Genomic DNA, 15,582 nt, shown 5'->3' with positions numbered 1-15,582 from the left:
ATGTCTATTTGACAGGTAAGCAGACTAGTTAGACATATAGAATTAGGATGGTGATTAAATATGATGTGTAGGGATATGGATGCCTATTAGAAATACCCACGAAGGGACTTTCATATTTATTTTGATAACGTCATATCACTGGCTAACGTTAGCTAGATTGCTAGCGAGTTGCTAACGTTAGCATAGCCATAGCTCCCGCGGTCTGAACCCATGGTTCTGTAGCTTGGCTTTGACATTGTCTGTATGTGTGATTAGTCTGTCCCTTTACTATGTTTAGTGTCTCCACACTGTGTAAATATGAAGGTAGGCCTATGTGTTTTGCTATTTTGATCCCCCCATGTTCCGTAACGTTATATACTGTTTAGCTTTGCTAGCGGTAGGCTAGACTAATGTGAATTTATGGATGAATATTATTTGGTGCTCTTATTGTGTATAAATTGTAGATGAGTGTTGCCATTCGTATAGTGAGCCATGCTCTGAAAACGTGTCCTCTGTAATGTCTATTTGACAGATGGAGTAAAACAACAAAAACACCAGCCCTTGTAAGTGTCATTCTTATCAAGTGTGCTACAAATATTGGTGCCGAAACCCGGGATCAGCGCCATTGCCACCATTGTCAGGAGAAAAAGTGGGAAGCAGAGTGAGAACACGTGACCAACAATGGAACTGGAGCTTGAGCAACTGCAAGACAGGCTGAGTGAGACCCTCCTGCAGTTAGGGCGGGACCAGTTAAAAGAGGTGTGTGTTATTGCTAAAGTCCCCACTGAAAACCAGACAAAGAGGCATGCGCTGATCAGACTTATTAGTGAAACTGTGGATGAAGCAATTGAGAAGGAGGATGAAGAGGTAGCACGTCAGTTTCTGTCCAGACTAGTGGACCTCTCTAGTGAAATGAAGCAGAGAAGGGCGGAGTCACATACTGGTGCAGGTGCAGACAGTACTAACAAGGATGCTGCCGAATTGGCAAGCTTACATGAACAATATCAGGCCTTACAGTCCAGCTTTACTGCATCCACAAAAGTGCTTGAGGGAGAGATATCACGCCTCAGTGAGAAACTAAGTCTTAAAGAACCCAGTAGACCTAGTCAACCTTCAAACCCAACCCCGTCAGTAATCCAACCCCCTGAAGTGACCATACGCAGAGACTTTAAGATAAATGGCCAAATAGGAGAACGGGGGCAGAAAGACAAGTTGTCTTATACAAATCTTACGCATCAGATTGATATGGGGGTGAGAAAAGGCCACAGCGAGTTGGAGATAATAGAGGCTGTAATCCGAGCCATCAGCCCTGGGCTGACTCTCCGTGACTTGTTAGAGATCAAAACTGAACTCACCCTCCCTCAGCTGAGGACCATTCTGAAAGGCCATTTAAAAGAGGATAGCTCTGTGGACCTATATCACCGACTAATCAACATCACACAGGACAGTCAGGAGTCACCACAGAACTTCCTGTTCCGAGCCATAGCATGTAAAGACTCTTAGCAGCAGCGAGAGAGCCTGGCTCTGATGAACAATACAGCCCTGAACTGATACAGAAGAAGTTCCTAAGAGCTGTGGGAACTGGGCTAGGGAGTGACCAGGTAAAATATCAGCTCAAGAGCTATCTCGATGATCAAGCAACTACTGATGATGTTCTCATTGTTAAGATGATAGAGGCCGCAAGTTTCGAGTCAGAGAGACAGCGGAAATTCAAGAAGAGCTCCCACAGTAAGGAAACCAGAGTGCGGGAAGTGCGAGCTGAGGCACATCAGTATCTAGGAGCGGAAGCTGCAGTGGTCGGGGGTCAGGAGTCGTCGCCATCAACATCCACGAGTGTGAAAGCCCTTAAGACACAGGCAGGGAACCAAAAGGAGTCTGCGTTCTACGAGATAATCCAACAGCTGAAAGGAGAAATGGAACAGATGAGAAAAGCCATGAACCACTCCTCTGGCCAAAGACCCTCTCGTCAGCAGCAGCCTGTGAGGAAGCGCGGATGCAAAGCCTGTCAAGACAGTGAAAGGGGCGACCAGTGCAACCACAGTTTCAAATGCGGACAGAGTGGCCATCTTTCAAGAGGGTGTAGAGCTCAGAGGCCTGAAAAATCGGAGCAGGTAGACACATCTAGCTGTACTGTCACCAGCAAGCTCATCGACGACAGTATTCAGCTACTAGAAGCCAGAGTGTCTGCCCGACAGCGAGACGAGGCAGGGCGGGAACAGCAAGCACCCACAGTGAGTCATATCTCCTCAAAACGCCAGTCACAGCTGCTGAACCTAATTGGAAAGAAATACATGATAAACTGTTACATTGATGGTGTAGCCACACAGGCATTGTGGGATACCGGGTCGCAGGTCTGCCTAATCAGTGAAGAATGGAGGAGAAAACATCTCCCACACACCAAGGTGAGAAGCACAGAAGAGATCCTTGGCCCTGGCACCCTGACTGGTAAAGCAGCAAACCAGACAACCATTCCTTTCTCTGGATGGGTGGAAGTGACTGTCCAGTTAGCACCGAATAGCACCACTCAGACCCCACCAATGGAACTCACTGTGCCAATACTAGTAACCACACACCAGGGCACCGCAGAAGAACCGATCATCGGTTACAATGTAATTGAACACCTGTTAGAGTCTGGAGCTGGACAGCCATCAAGTGTAATCACAAAGGCACTAAGCATTGCGTTCGCGGTTGACTACAAGAAGGCTGAAGTCCTTGTGAAGCTGATAAAGAGCCGAGATGATATGGAAGGTGAGGGGATGGTTAAAGTGGGCCGAGAAAGCATGACTATTCCGGCGGGCCAGACAAAGATTGTTAAGTGTGGTGTTAGAGCAGGGCCCCTCCAAGCAGACCAGAACGTCCTCTTTGAGCCTAATGTGAACCCAAAGTGGCCAGAGGGCCTGAAGGTGGATGAAAACATTGTATGTTTACAGAAGGGAACCTGGTCACGCATTGCTGTCCCAGTGACTAACGTCACAGCTCATGACATCACACTGCCGCCACGGACTCCCCTGGGGCAGACCCAAAGAACTAGAGCCATCTACCCTGCCGCCGTGAAGCCGTCGGATGTGGATGGGACTAGTACAGTGAACCCAGTCATCCCAGGGACCTCCACAACAGGTACAGAACGAAGACCTGTGATTAGAGACACAACAAAGCTGAAAGGGCCAGGTGATGTCAAGACGGAACACCAGGAGGAAGATCTATGGGATCCGCCTGTCCCTCTGAACCACCTGACACCTGAACAACAACTGCAGGTGAGAGAGCTACTGCGGGAGGAGAGTAGTGTGTTCGCACGCGATGACCATGATGTGGGGACTATTCCATCACTCCAGCTCAAGATCCGCCTGAGTGACACCACACCGGTGAAGCGGACATACACATCAGTCCCAAAGCCTCTTCATAAAGAAGTGAAGGAATACCTCGAGGATTTACTGAACAGAGGCTGGATAACTAAGTCAAAATCACCCTACTCAAGCCCAATCGTGTGTGTGCGGAAAAAGGATGGGAGCCTCCGCCTCTGCTGTGACTACCGTGAGTTGAACAAGAGGTCCATCCCAGACCGCCATCCAATACCACGCATCCAGGATATGCTCGACAGCCTGAAGGGGAGTGCCTGGTTTTCTGTCTTGGATCAGGGGAAGGCATATCACCAGGGGTTTCTTGAGGAGTCCAGCCGCCCACTGACTGCATTCATCACCCCGTGGGGATTATATGAATGGGTGAGAATTCCCTTCGGACTGTCCTCAGCACCAGCAGAGTTCCAGAGGTCCATGGAGGAATGTTTGATTGGGCTGAGGGACGACATTTGTCAGCCATATTTAGATGACAACCTGGTCCACTCAACCACATTCAACGAACACCTCCAGCACCTGAGAAGAGTACTGCACCGCTACAGAAGCCATGGAATCAAGCTGACGGCAAGAAAATGTGAACTCTTCAAAAACCAAGTAAGGTTCCTGGGAAGGCTTGTGACCAAGGATGGATACACAATGGACCCCGCTGATGTGGCCCCGGTCCAGGCACTGAAGGAGAGAGAACCTACGACCATCGGAGAGCTCAGGAAGATGCTGGGATTCATCTCGTATTACCGGCCCTACATACCTAACTTCTCCCGAATCGCAAGGCCTCTCTATGACCTCCTCACCCCAGAGAAGACAGCAGCGGGGAAGCTCAAACAAAAGAGAAAGGACAAGAGGAGGAAGGGCTCCCGAGACCATCTGCCCTCCTCTCACCCAGTTAAGTGGACAGCTGAACACCAACAGGTCCTCTGTCAGTTGATTGAATTCCTCATCCAGCCACCAGTGTTGGGCTACCCAGACTTTGAACAGCCCTTTATCCTTCACTGCTATGCGTCACGAGAGGGCCTCGGGGCAGTATTGTATCAAAGACAGTCACAGGGTGGGCTGGCAGTCATCGCGTACGGGTCGAGGACACTGACAACTCCTGAGAAGAACTACCATCTCCACTCAGGGAAGTTGGAGTTCCTCGCGATGAAATGGGCCATATGTGAGAGATTTAGAGATTACCTCTACCACGCTCCATCATTCATTGTCTACACAGACAATAATCCCCTCACCTATGTGCTCACGACAGCCAAACTGAATGCGACCACCCACAGGTGGGTAGCAGAGTTAGCCGATTTCCAGTTCTCTATCAAGTACCGGCCTGGACGAGCCAATGGGGACGCAGATGGCCTCTCACGCATGCCGATGGAGCAGTACATGCAGACCTGTTCACAAGAAGTACACCCCGAGGTCATGAACAGTGTGACCCAGGCGCTGTCAGTACAGCTGGAGAGAGCTGAGCCTTGGATGTGTCCGGTAACCATAGCCACAGCACTAGCCGAGTTTGAGAAGGAACATACATCACCTGTGGCAGAGATACCCAGTCAGACGGTGAGAGACGCCCAGAGGGAGGATGCTGTCATTGGTGAGGTGCTGAAGTACATAACCTCCAATCAGTGGCCTCGGGGAAAAACACAGTGTGCGAGCAGGGGTGTTGCGACACTCATGAGAGAGAAGCATCGGCTGTGCCTTGATGATGATGGCATCCTGCGCCGGAAAACAGCTACCCGAACTCAGCTAGTCCTGCCGAAAAAGTTCCATGAGCTGGTGTATAAAGAACTGCACAGAGACCTGGGCCATCTAGGCGTGGAGAGGGTGTTGCACCTGTTGAGGGACCGTTTCTATTGGCCTCACATGCAGAAAGATGTGGAACATTACATCACACAGGTGTGTAGCTGCCTGAAGACCAAGCGCCCCAACAAACCAACCAGAGCCCCTCTCACCAACATCGTGACCACACACCCATTTGAGATGGTCTCCATTGACTTCTTACGCTTAGAGAAGTGTAAGGGAGGGTACGAGTATATACTGGTGGTTATGGACCACTTTACCCGTTTCGTTCAAGCCTATGCATGCAGAAACAAAGCTGCCAAGACCGCCGCAGAGAAGGTATTCGGGGACTTTGTGCTGAGATTTGGTTTCCCGGCGACACTGCACCATGACCAAGGAAAGGAGTTTGACAACAAGCTCTTCGCCAAGCTGCAGGAGTACAGTGGAGTCAGGGGTTCTCACACAACACCGTATCACCCGCAAGGAAATGGTCAGGTCGAGCGTTTCAACAGAACGGTCCTGGCGATGCTGAGAAACCTGCCAGCAGTTGCGAAAACGGATTGGAAAGCGTCACTCCCAAAGGTGATACATGCATACAACTGCACCCGAAGTGAAGCGACCGGATTTGCACCTTACTATCTGTTGTTCGGCAGAAATCCAAGACTTCCCATTGACCTGATGTTTGGCCTTAGAGCAAAGGACCAAGAATATGCAGAGAAGTGGAAGGCCCGCATGAATGACGCCTATCGCCTAGCATCAGAGACAGCACGGAAGGAGGGGGCCAGAAACAAAACACTATACGACAAAAAGGCCCACGGGACAGAGCTGTATCCCGGATGCAGGGTTCTCATCCGCAACCTGAACGAGAAAGGAGGACCGGGGAAATTAAGACCATTCTGGGAGGACCAGGTGCATGTAGTAACACAGAGGAAGCACGCCGACAGCCCTGTGTATGAGCTGAAGCCGGAGAATGGAAAAGGACGAACCAGAATCATGCATAGGAACCTTCTTCTGCCATGCGACTTCCTGCCGGTGGAACCAAGAGAAGAGGACTTACCTGTGAAACCTAGACGGGAGAGAAAGAAGACAGACAGACAAATGCAGTGGAACCAGGAACAGGACAGTGACTCAGATGATGAGGATAACTGGAGATGCATCGTGGGACGACCAACAGTCAGAGCCAGTGAGCGGATCCAGAGTCAGCTGAGCCCAGACGCCTTGGAGTTCTATCCGGAGGAAAGAGACGGTCAAGATGAAGAGGATTTTGCGGAGCAGCCTGCAACAATAGAGGACAATGGGACAGTGTCAGAGAATGGCGAGACATCTGGAGCTGAAGAAGAGGATGAGCCCGATGACGACAAGAGCCCGGAAGATGCCTTGCAGCCTCCACCAGAAGATGCCTTGCAGCCTCCTCCAGGGGAAGCTGTGCAGCCTGCCAGAGAAAAAGCATATCCTTTGAGAAATAGAAAACCTACACCAGTGTTTACTTATCACAGACTAGGGCAGCCTAGTGTGTCTGGTAGATAAGCAAATCAGACAAGTCAGTATAAATAAATAAATGTAAAAAAAAAAAGTTAAAAAAAAAAAACTTTTGACATGTTACAATTGTTATAGCTATGTGATTTTAGTTGTCCTGTGATCACCAGACATAGAGTTACTGTAGCATTGGTGTTTTAGAACACACCTGTTACCACCAGGGATATTACTATTACAAAGTTATTTGCTTTTAGTCAGATACTATAGCTCCCCGGCCTCAAGATGGACGAAGCAGTGGATTCAAGTGCACATTATTTACTGCAAACATATACCATTAATAGGAGATGTGTGTTATATGTTATGACTGATTACAGTACAGTATCCAGATTGACTCCTGCTTAGTGATAACTTATCTTTTCAATGAAAAGTTATGCAACGTAGACTGGTAGATTTGTTATGTCGGGACGCCATTATCTTTTTGAGGAGAGAGTGTGGGGTACTTGGGATTTAGTAGCCCCCCATCTATTTTTTATTTTATATACTTACCTTCTATTTCATATACTTACCTTCATTGACCACTCACTACTAGTAAAGAGGAGAATTGTCTGCTGTGTTGTTGTGATAGCCGGTTCTCGCCACAGGAGGGCACTGCAGGTTAATTGCTTCTAGCCTGTGTGACGCAGTGCTGGCTCTCGCGGTGCACTCTGGGGCATTCGGGTAGAATCGTCAGATGAGTGTTGCCGTTCGTATAGTGAGCCACGCTCTGAAAACGTGTCCTCTATTTGACAGGTAAGCAGACTAGTTAGACATATAGAATTAGGATGGTGATTAAATATGATGTGTAGGGATATGGATGCCTATTAGAAATACCCACGAAGGGACTTTCATATTTATTTTGATAACGTCATATCACTGGCTAACGTTAGCTAGATTGCTAGCGAGTTGCTAACGTTAGCATAGCCATAGCTCCCGCAGTCTGAACCCATTGTTCTGTAGCTTGGCTTTGACATTGTCTGTATGTTTGATTAGTCTGACCCTTTACTATGTTTAGTGTCTCCACACTGTGTAAATATGAAGGTAGGCCTATGTGTGTTGCTATTTTGATCCCCCCATGTTCCGTAACGTTATATACTGTTTAGCTTTGCTAGCGGTAGGCTAGACTAATGTGAATTTATGGATGAATATTATTTGGTGCTCTTATTGTGTATAAATTGTAGATGAGTGTTGCCATTCGTATAGTGAGCCATGCTCTGAAAACGTGTCCTCTGTAATGTCTATTTGACAGATGGAGTAAAACAACAAAAACACCAGCCCTTGTGTCATTCTTATCAAGTGTGCTACACATGGTGTCTTTAAGGTTGCCGCTGTCCTTCAGGGTGCTGTTGTAATTCTTTCAATGGCATCAGATTCCTTGTTCTTGAATCGTTGGAATCTCAGCCCTTGAATAATAAAGATGTTTTTGTTAGCTTTCCTTTCAGGATACTTAGGCTCCTAGATTTACCTGGGTTGAAATGCATCTGAGACCATATAGCCATCTTCTCCAGCGAGCTTAGGATCCACCGTTTCCCTTAGATTGATGGAGTCATCACAGTAATATCATCCATGAATTGCTCTGCAGGCTGGATGTGTTATTCCGTCATCTGCTTTTGGCCCTCTACATTGCATTCCACCTGCCTTTAGTAGTAGGTTCATTGCAGCCACAAACAGGATGACCGATATTGTGCATCCTGCCATGATGCCCTTCTCAAGTCTCTGCCATTTGGTGATGAAATTTCCCACAGTGAACCTCATTTTCAGTGAATCCTTTTGTGACATCACAAGCTTGACTACTTCTGATGGTACTTGGAAATACCCCAATGCATTTTGGATCAGCTGGTGAGATACACTTGGATAAACTTTGGCGAGTTCTAACCATATGCCTGAGAGTGTGTTGTTGTTGCTCTTTGCTTCCTTGATGACCTGGATGATCACTGATGTATGCTCCAGACATCCTGAGTACCCCGGGGCTCCTCCTTTCTGGACACTTGTGTCAATGTACTCATTGGCAAATAGATAAGATGTTAGTCTTTTAGCAGTAATGGACCAGAATATTTTCTCTTCAACGTCTAGCAGGGAGATCTCTCGAAACTGGTCAAGTCCTAACGAGTTCAGTTCTTTAGGGACAAAGCAGCCTTCAGCTAGTGTCCAGAGCCAGGGTTCCTGTTTTTTCTTCAAGAGTGTCCGCAAAAGTTTTGACAGCCTCTTCAGTAGCCGTGGGAAGTTTTTGTAGACCTTATAAGTGGTGCCAGATGGTCCTGGAGCAGATCCTGCTCAAGCTTTTTCCATTACTGCCCTTACTTCATCAAGAGTGAAGTCTGCCATGTTGAAAGGATTATGTGGCTTGAGTGCTGGCAGCTGGAAAGGACAGTCTCCCAGTTGAATGTCTCTGGTGGGGTCGCCATGTGCTGCTGCTACACTATTCTCCACTTCTTCCTTAGAACATATCAGTCTCCCGCTTTTAGGCTTTCTGATGAGGTCAGCTGTGAACCGGAAGGGGTTGTTAAAAAAGGCTTTCCTCTGTCGACGCTTCTCTCTCTGTTTTTTTTTCCGGATTGTCTCTGTCTTGCCAAGCCGTAGTAGATTTTTTTCGCAGTTCTGAGCTTAGTTGGTTCAGGGCTGCTTTTTCCCCATCGTCTGCATCCTTAGTTCTAGTAATAGTAATTAATATGTGAGTTACTGCATCCTCCAATTAATTTTTTTTATCATTTATGCATTCTGCATCGATTTTGAAATCATGAATTTAAAAAGCTACACGAATATTCAAATGGGAATATTAAAATATCTTAAACTAAAAACCTGTGTGATATCCAGTTTATTTACATCCAGTTTATTTATTGTGGTAAGCATATTTGTGAGTAGAACTTTTGCATAGGTACATGCAAATATAAGGCAGAGAAGGGGTTTCTTGGTAACTGTGGCACGTAGAGTGCTTGGTAAATTCATTGAGAGAGAACTCGACCCACCACGAGTACAGGTTGTGAAGTACTCGATTTAAAGGCAACTAATTGTAGGCTAAGGTAAAAGATGAGTTTTAAGTTTGAATTTAAAGGACTCAACAGACTCTGATTTGTCTGATGGCAGCAGACAGGTGATTCCATAAGAACGGAGCCCGATAGGAAAAGGCCCTGCCACCAGCTGACTTCTTTTAATTTTGGGTACACACAGGAGCCCTGTATTTTGAGAGTGAAGAACTTGAGATGGAATGTATGGTTTAAGGAAATCAGGCAGGTAAAATAGGGCAAGCACATTTAGGATTTTATAAGTCAGCAGAAGCACCTTGAAGTGCGATCTAACATGGATGGGAAGCCAATGGAGGGAGGCAAGAATTGGTGGGATATGGTCAAATTTTCTAGTTTTAGTTAGGATTCTAGCTGCAGCATTTTGAACCATCTTTTAGTACTAGCATGTAGCAGACCTAAAAACAGAACATAACAGTAATCAAGTCTGGATGAAACAAATGCATGTATTAGAGTCCCTGTGTCAGCCATGGACAGGAAAGACTGAATTTTAGCTGTTACTTAAGTGAAAAAGGCAGTCTTGGTGATTTATTTAATGACTATTTCAAACTGTTCTCTTCTCTCACGTCTTTTCTCTCTCTGAATGATGTCTTCTTCTTTCTCTTTATCTATGTGTGAATGGTGTGATGTGAGTCTCCCTTGTGTACACATACAGTCTGTCCTCCTCCCAGGTCTCCGTGGTGACAGTGGTCGCCACCTGGACACTGCTTGGCATCTCGTTCATCACATTTTCTTTTTATATATCTTATAAATCCATATAATTTCGTTATCCTGTTTTAATGTTATATTCTTCTCTCACTAAGAAGTGTGACTAATTTTTTTAAATTTTTTACACATGCTGATGCTGGTCGTGTGGCTCGGGTACTGGGCTGTTCTGGTGGCGTCTATACACTGCTTGGCATCCTCCTCATCATATGTTTCATGTATTTTATGGAGCGCTTTCTTGGTATCACCTTACCTGAGATACAGTGCCCTGGATCCTTTAACATAAACCCTGTTTTGTTTTTATTTAGGTTACCCCTTAAAGGTAAGTAAAGTATTAATTGTCTGCGAACTTAAGATATTATGATACAAATGTATTTTTATCTTTAACCATAGCCCTATAAAATCCTATACTTTTAACCCCCTCTATTTATTATATATTTATTAACAGGACAATGAGAAAAGTGAAATTACCTTTCATGAAGATGTGTTATTTATTCACGTTAGAAAACAATACATTAAATGAAAATAGACTCCTTTTAGTGTACTTTTAAGGCACTAAGGAGTTTCACTCAACAACAAAAATATAGGCACTGACCCTTTAAACCTGTATTCACAATTAGGAAACATTAATAATCAATTTGCATGAATTCACATTCCCAATGAACACTTGAGAGAAACTAACAACAATTAAGTTTTCACTGGTGTGGGCCCACGTAATAAAAATAAAAACAAAAGCCGGCAATAAACAAATAAACAACCCCGTTGCAGGCCTGATGGCAGCTGGGTTTGAGCACTGTAACCGTGGGTGACTCACCCCTGATGAAAAGTCAAAGGTCTCTGCCCTTTAATGTCCGGTGCCAGCCTCACGTCATCTGCTCCGGCGATGACTATGGTGAAGAAAAATCCACCTCGGTCCTAGAGGCGATGAAGAGGAGAAACAGTGGAGCTCCCTTGTTGCCAGAGGTGCAGCCGTGCTTTCCCGGTCACACGGTGCACTGTCTGGTGACGCTGTGTGCAGCCTCAATGTTCGCGCCTACAGGGTTAGCATACATTAGCAGGGGCGCTAACTAGCCGCTAAGTAGCATGTGACAATATACACTTGACGAGACTAGCTCCAAAAACACATGCTACAGGTTAACAAGACTTCAGTGACATGTTAGCTGGCAGCTAAACATAATATCAGCAGTCGAAACTGTAAGAAAAAAACAAAGTTAGAGCATAATACACTCAAAACCTAATGGCTGAGTGCCAGCAGGCTCTCGTCTCCCGGTCCGCTCTCTCCGCACGGCCCATTAGCCCCGCCCCCCAACTGTTGTGACGCAACATACTTAAAGGGACATAGACTTTTGGTGTAAAAATTATGGGATGTCTACTGCTATGTACATATTAACTGAAACTTAACTCTGGTGTATTTACACCGGGGTTACATTTATAATTCCATTATAATTCTGTTATCCTTTTTTAATGTTGTATTCTGTAAATTGTGTAAACACAACATCCATTGCACATCGTCCGTCTTGGGAGAGAGAGCCGTCCTCTGTTGCTCTCCCTGGGTTTCTTCCTATTTTTTCTCCCTTGTTAAAGGTTGCTTTTTTTTTAGGGAGATTTTGCTTATCTGATGCGAGGGTCTAAAGACAGAATGCTGTGCTGCTGTAAAGCCCCTTGAGGCAAATTGTGATGTTGGGCTGTACAGATAGAATTGACTTGACTTAATGTGCTTATCAACGGAAAGGCTGGGCTCAAATGTAACACCAAGATTTTTGGCTGCCACACTTTGTGAAATCACAGAGTTATCGTTTTTTATTGTCACTTGATGTAATTGTCGTCTGTGTCTAGCAGGGCCAATAACCAGCATATCAGTTTTATCCAAATTTAAAAGCAGGGAATTTAGTGACATCCCGTTTTTCACAGCAGCCAAGCAGGCCTCTAAATTAGTCAACTGAGTATGATCATCAGCACTTATAGGCACATATAGCTGAGTATCATCCACATAGCAATGGAAAATTATTCCATGACTGCATATAATTTGGCCAAGAGGTGAAATATGAAGAGCGAAAAGAAAAGAAAAGAAAAGAAAAGAAAAGAGGGCCAAGAACCGAACCCTGAGGTATGCCATATGTAACATCAGAGAATTTCGATGTCATATTATTATAGCAGACACACCGTGTTCTTCCAGAGGAGAACTTAAGCCAAGGGAGAGCTAAGCCAGAGACACCAAAATTACAATTTATTCTGTCTAATAGTATACATTGATCAAGTGGTGTCAAAGGCTGCATTGAGGTCCAATAGTAGAAGCATAGAGGTGGAATCAGAACCCATAGCAGGTAGAAGATCATTTACCATTCTGGACAGAGCAGTTTCAGTGGAGTGACAGGTCCTGGAAGCTTATTGAAATAGATAGTTTTCTTCTATATGGGTCAAAGTTGTTGATAGACAACTCTCTCTAGTACTTTAGAAATGAATGGAAGATTAGAGACTGGCCGATAATTATAAAGAGAACGTGGATCGAGGTGAGGTTTCTTAAGTATTTGACCACAGCTGTCTTAAAACTGCTGGGAACAGTGCCATTAGTAAGTGATAAATTAACAATGTCCAGCATTTTAGGCCCCAGGAAAGGCCAGAGGTCTTTAAAAAGTTTTGCTTGGTAAAGGATCAAGTAGGCAAGCAGTTGGCTTAGAAGCTAACACAAGCTTATCCCAAGAAGGCCCAGCAGTGTCGTCACTTCCTGCAGCGTCTGAAGACGGCGAGTCTCCCTCAGCTATCCTCATTACATTCTACAGAAGGACCATATAGAGCATTCTGACCAGCTGTATCACTGTCTGGCATCAGAACTGTAAGGCCTCTGACCACAAATCCCTATAGCAGATAATGAAGACAGCTGGAAAGATCATAGGAACTGCTCTCCCATCCATCCAGGCCATCTTTGACGCACGGTGCACCCAGAAGGCTCTTAGCATTGTGAAGGATCCCACCCACCCTTCCCACATCCACTTCACCCTCCTACCCTCTGGCAGGAGGTATCGGAGCATCCGTGCTGCCTCCACCAGACTATGCAACAGTTTCATTCCTCAGGCTGTGAGGTTCCTCAACAACCTGAACACTCAGACTTTCCATAAAATGACTTTTTCACCATCTTACTCACACTGTCCATGTCCGGTGTGCTTGTGATGTTTAGGTCTGTAAAGTAATTCTTGTTTTTAATGCACTTTTTGTTTTTAATATTTATTTTGTGTTATTTGTTTTTATGTGGCACTGAGGTCCTTGTAAAACATAATTTCATTCCAATGTATGTATGAGCCATGCATATAAGGGAATGACAAATAAAAGCAGTCTAAGTCTTCGTAAAAGTATCAAGAGAGATAGTCCCGAAAGCTGAAATAACAGGGACTATCAGTGACTATTTGTACAGATATGAATTTGGGAACACAAGATCTGCGGGAGTAGCTGGAGTTGAATAACTAATTTTGTATATGATGTCATCAACCTTATTGCAGAACAAGTCTAGAAACTCATGGGTCATGAATCGTGAGCTGCTAATATAGATGGCTGCTACAGTGTCAAAGAAAATCTGGAATTATGTTTATAAATATTGCTCAAGCAAGAGAGATATTCACCACATCACCTTCACCGGGTGGCAGAAGTGGCGAGCTCTGTTTGATGGCCTGGGCTGTCTCACAGCCTTTACCACAGGCCTCTGTTGAAGCCTGAGGTCACCTGTCATCCAGCCCCTGCGCACGATTCCCCACACCTTGAGGGATGAAGTCACCCGTGAGCTCAGGACACTCCTGGAGATAGGCATTATCAAGCCAGTCAATGCTGCCATATAGATTTCAAACTTAGTCAGTGCAACAAAAAAAAAAAAAAACACACAACAAAAAACAAACAAACAGGGGGACTGTGGCTCTGTGTAGACCTATGCTTAGTGAATACGGCAGTGATCCCAGACAGATACTCTTTGCCTACCTCTAAGGAGCTCACCGCATACTTTTATGGCTCGACTACTACTGCTACTACTGCTACTACTACTACTATTTCTACTACTACTTTCGGCTGCTCCCGTTAGGGGTCACCACAGCGGATCATCTGTTTCCATTTCTTCCTGTCTTCTGCATCTTCCTCTGTCACACCAGCCACCTGCGTGTCTTCCCTCACCACATCCATAAACCTCCTCTTTTCCTCTCCCCTGGCAGCTCCATTTATGGCTCGACACTGTTCACAAAGCTCGACCTGTGCAGGGCTATCTACAGGTGTCACTCTACTCGGCCAGCAGAGACCTCACTGCCTTTGTGACGCACGCTGGAGTGTTCCAATACACTCGGATGTCATTAGGGTTAAGGCCCGGCCCTAGCTGCTTTTAGATGGTGATAAGCACCATTTTGGTGGGCATCCCTGGCATAGTGTCTTCCTCAACGACATTGTCGTTCACGCTCCAGACATCAAGACACACAACAAGCGCCTCCAGAGGGTGGCCCAAGCCCTTCTGGAGAATCACTTGACATTGAATGAGGAGAAATGCTGCTTTGCAACCCCACCCATAGACTTTGTGGGGTTCTGCATCTCAGCCAAGGGGATTGTTCCTCTGCAGTCAAATGTCAAAGCCATCCACAGGATCCCGAAGTCAACATCAGTCGCACAGGTGGCCTCGTTTTTAGGCATGTGTTTCCTGCCCCACTACTCACATACCACTGCACCCCTCCTCCAGCTGCTTAAGAAAGGAGTCATGGAACTGGACCACAGCATGTTCAGAGGCCGTGCAAACACTGAAAGCCCAGCTCAAAATACCCGCTGTTTTGGCCCTCTTCAATCAAGACTGCCTGACTATCGTCACCCGTGATGCCTGAGCTCATGTGATTGGAGCAGTCCTGTCACACAGGTACAGGGCATGATGCAGAGGCCTGTAGCCTTTGCCTCCAGGGCCTTAACACCAACAGAACCGCACTACCCTGTAGGTGAGTGTGAGGTGCTCGCCTGTGTTTGGGCCTCCGAGAGGTAGCACCTCTACCTCTATGGATGATGTTTTGTCCTCCAAACGGACCATCAGACCCAGACCGCATTGCTGACAGCATCGGGCTCTGGCCATAAACGTCTGCATCTGCACAGATGGGGTGAACACCTGAATATGATTATGAGCTGAAATTTATCCTGGGAGGGACAATGTGGTCGCTGACCTACTCTCGCATTCTATCGACACTCCCACATCAATCATCTCTCCAGGCGACAACACAGACCCTGAACTCATCCAGATTCTCCAT

General features: G+C 46.0%; 1 pseudogene; it reads left to right on the top strand.

Moving 5' to 3' along the window:
- Window positions 1-15,164, top strand: part of LOC130112995 (piggyBac transposable element-derived protein 4-like) — a 39,723-nt pseudogene extending 24,559 nt beyond the window's left edge.
- Window positions 15,165-15,582: the final 418 nt, after the last annotated feature.

This window comes from Lampris incognitus, chromosome 5 (genome assembly GCF_029633865.1).
Source record: "Lampris incognitus isolate fLamInc1 chromosome 5, fLamInc1.hap2, whole genome shotgun sequence".
Classification (NCBI taxonomy): Eukaryota; Metazoa; Chordata; class Actinopteri; order Lampriformes; family Lampridae; genus Lampris; species Lampris incognitus.
This window is presented reverse-complemented; position numbering and strand designations above follow the sequence as displayed.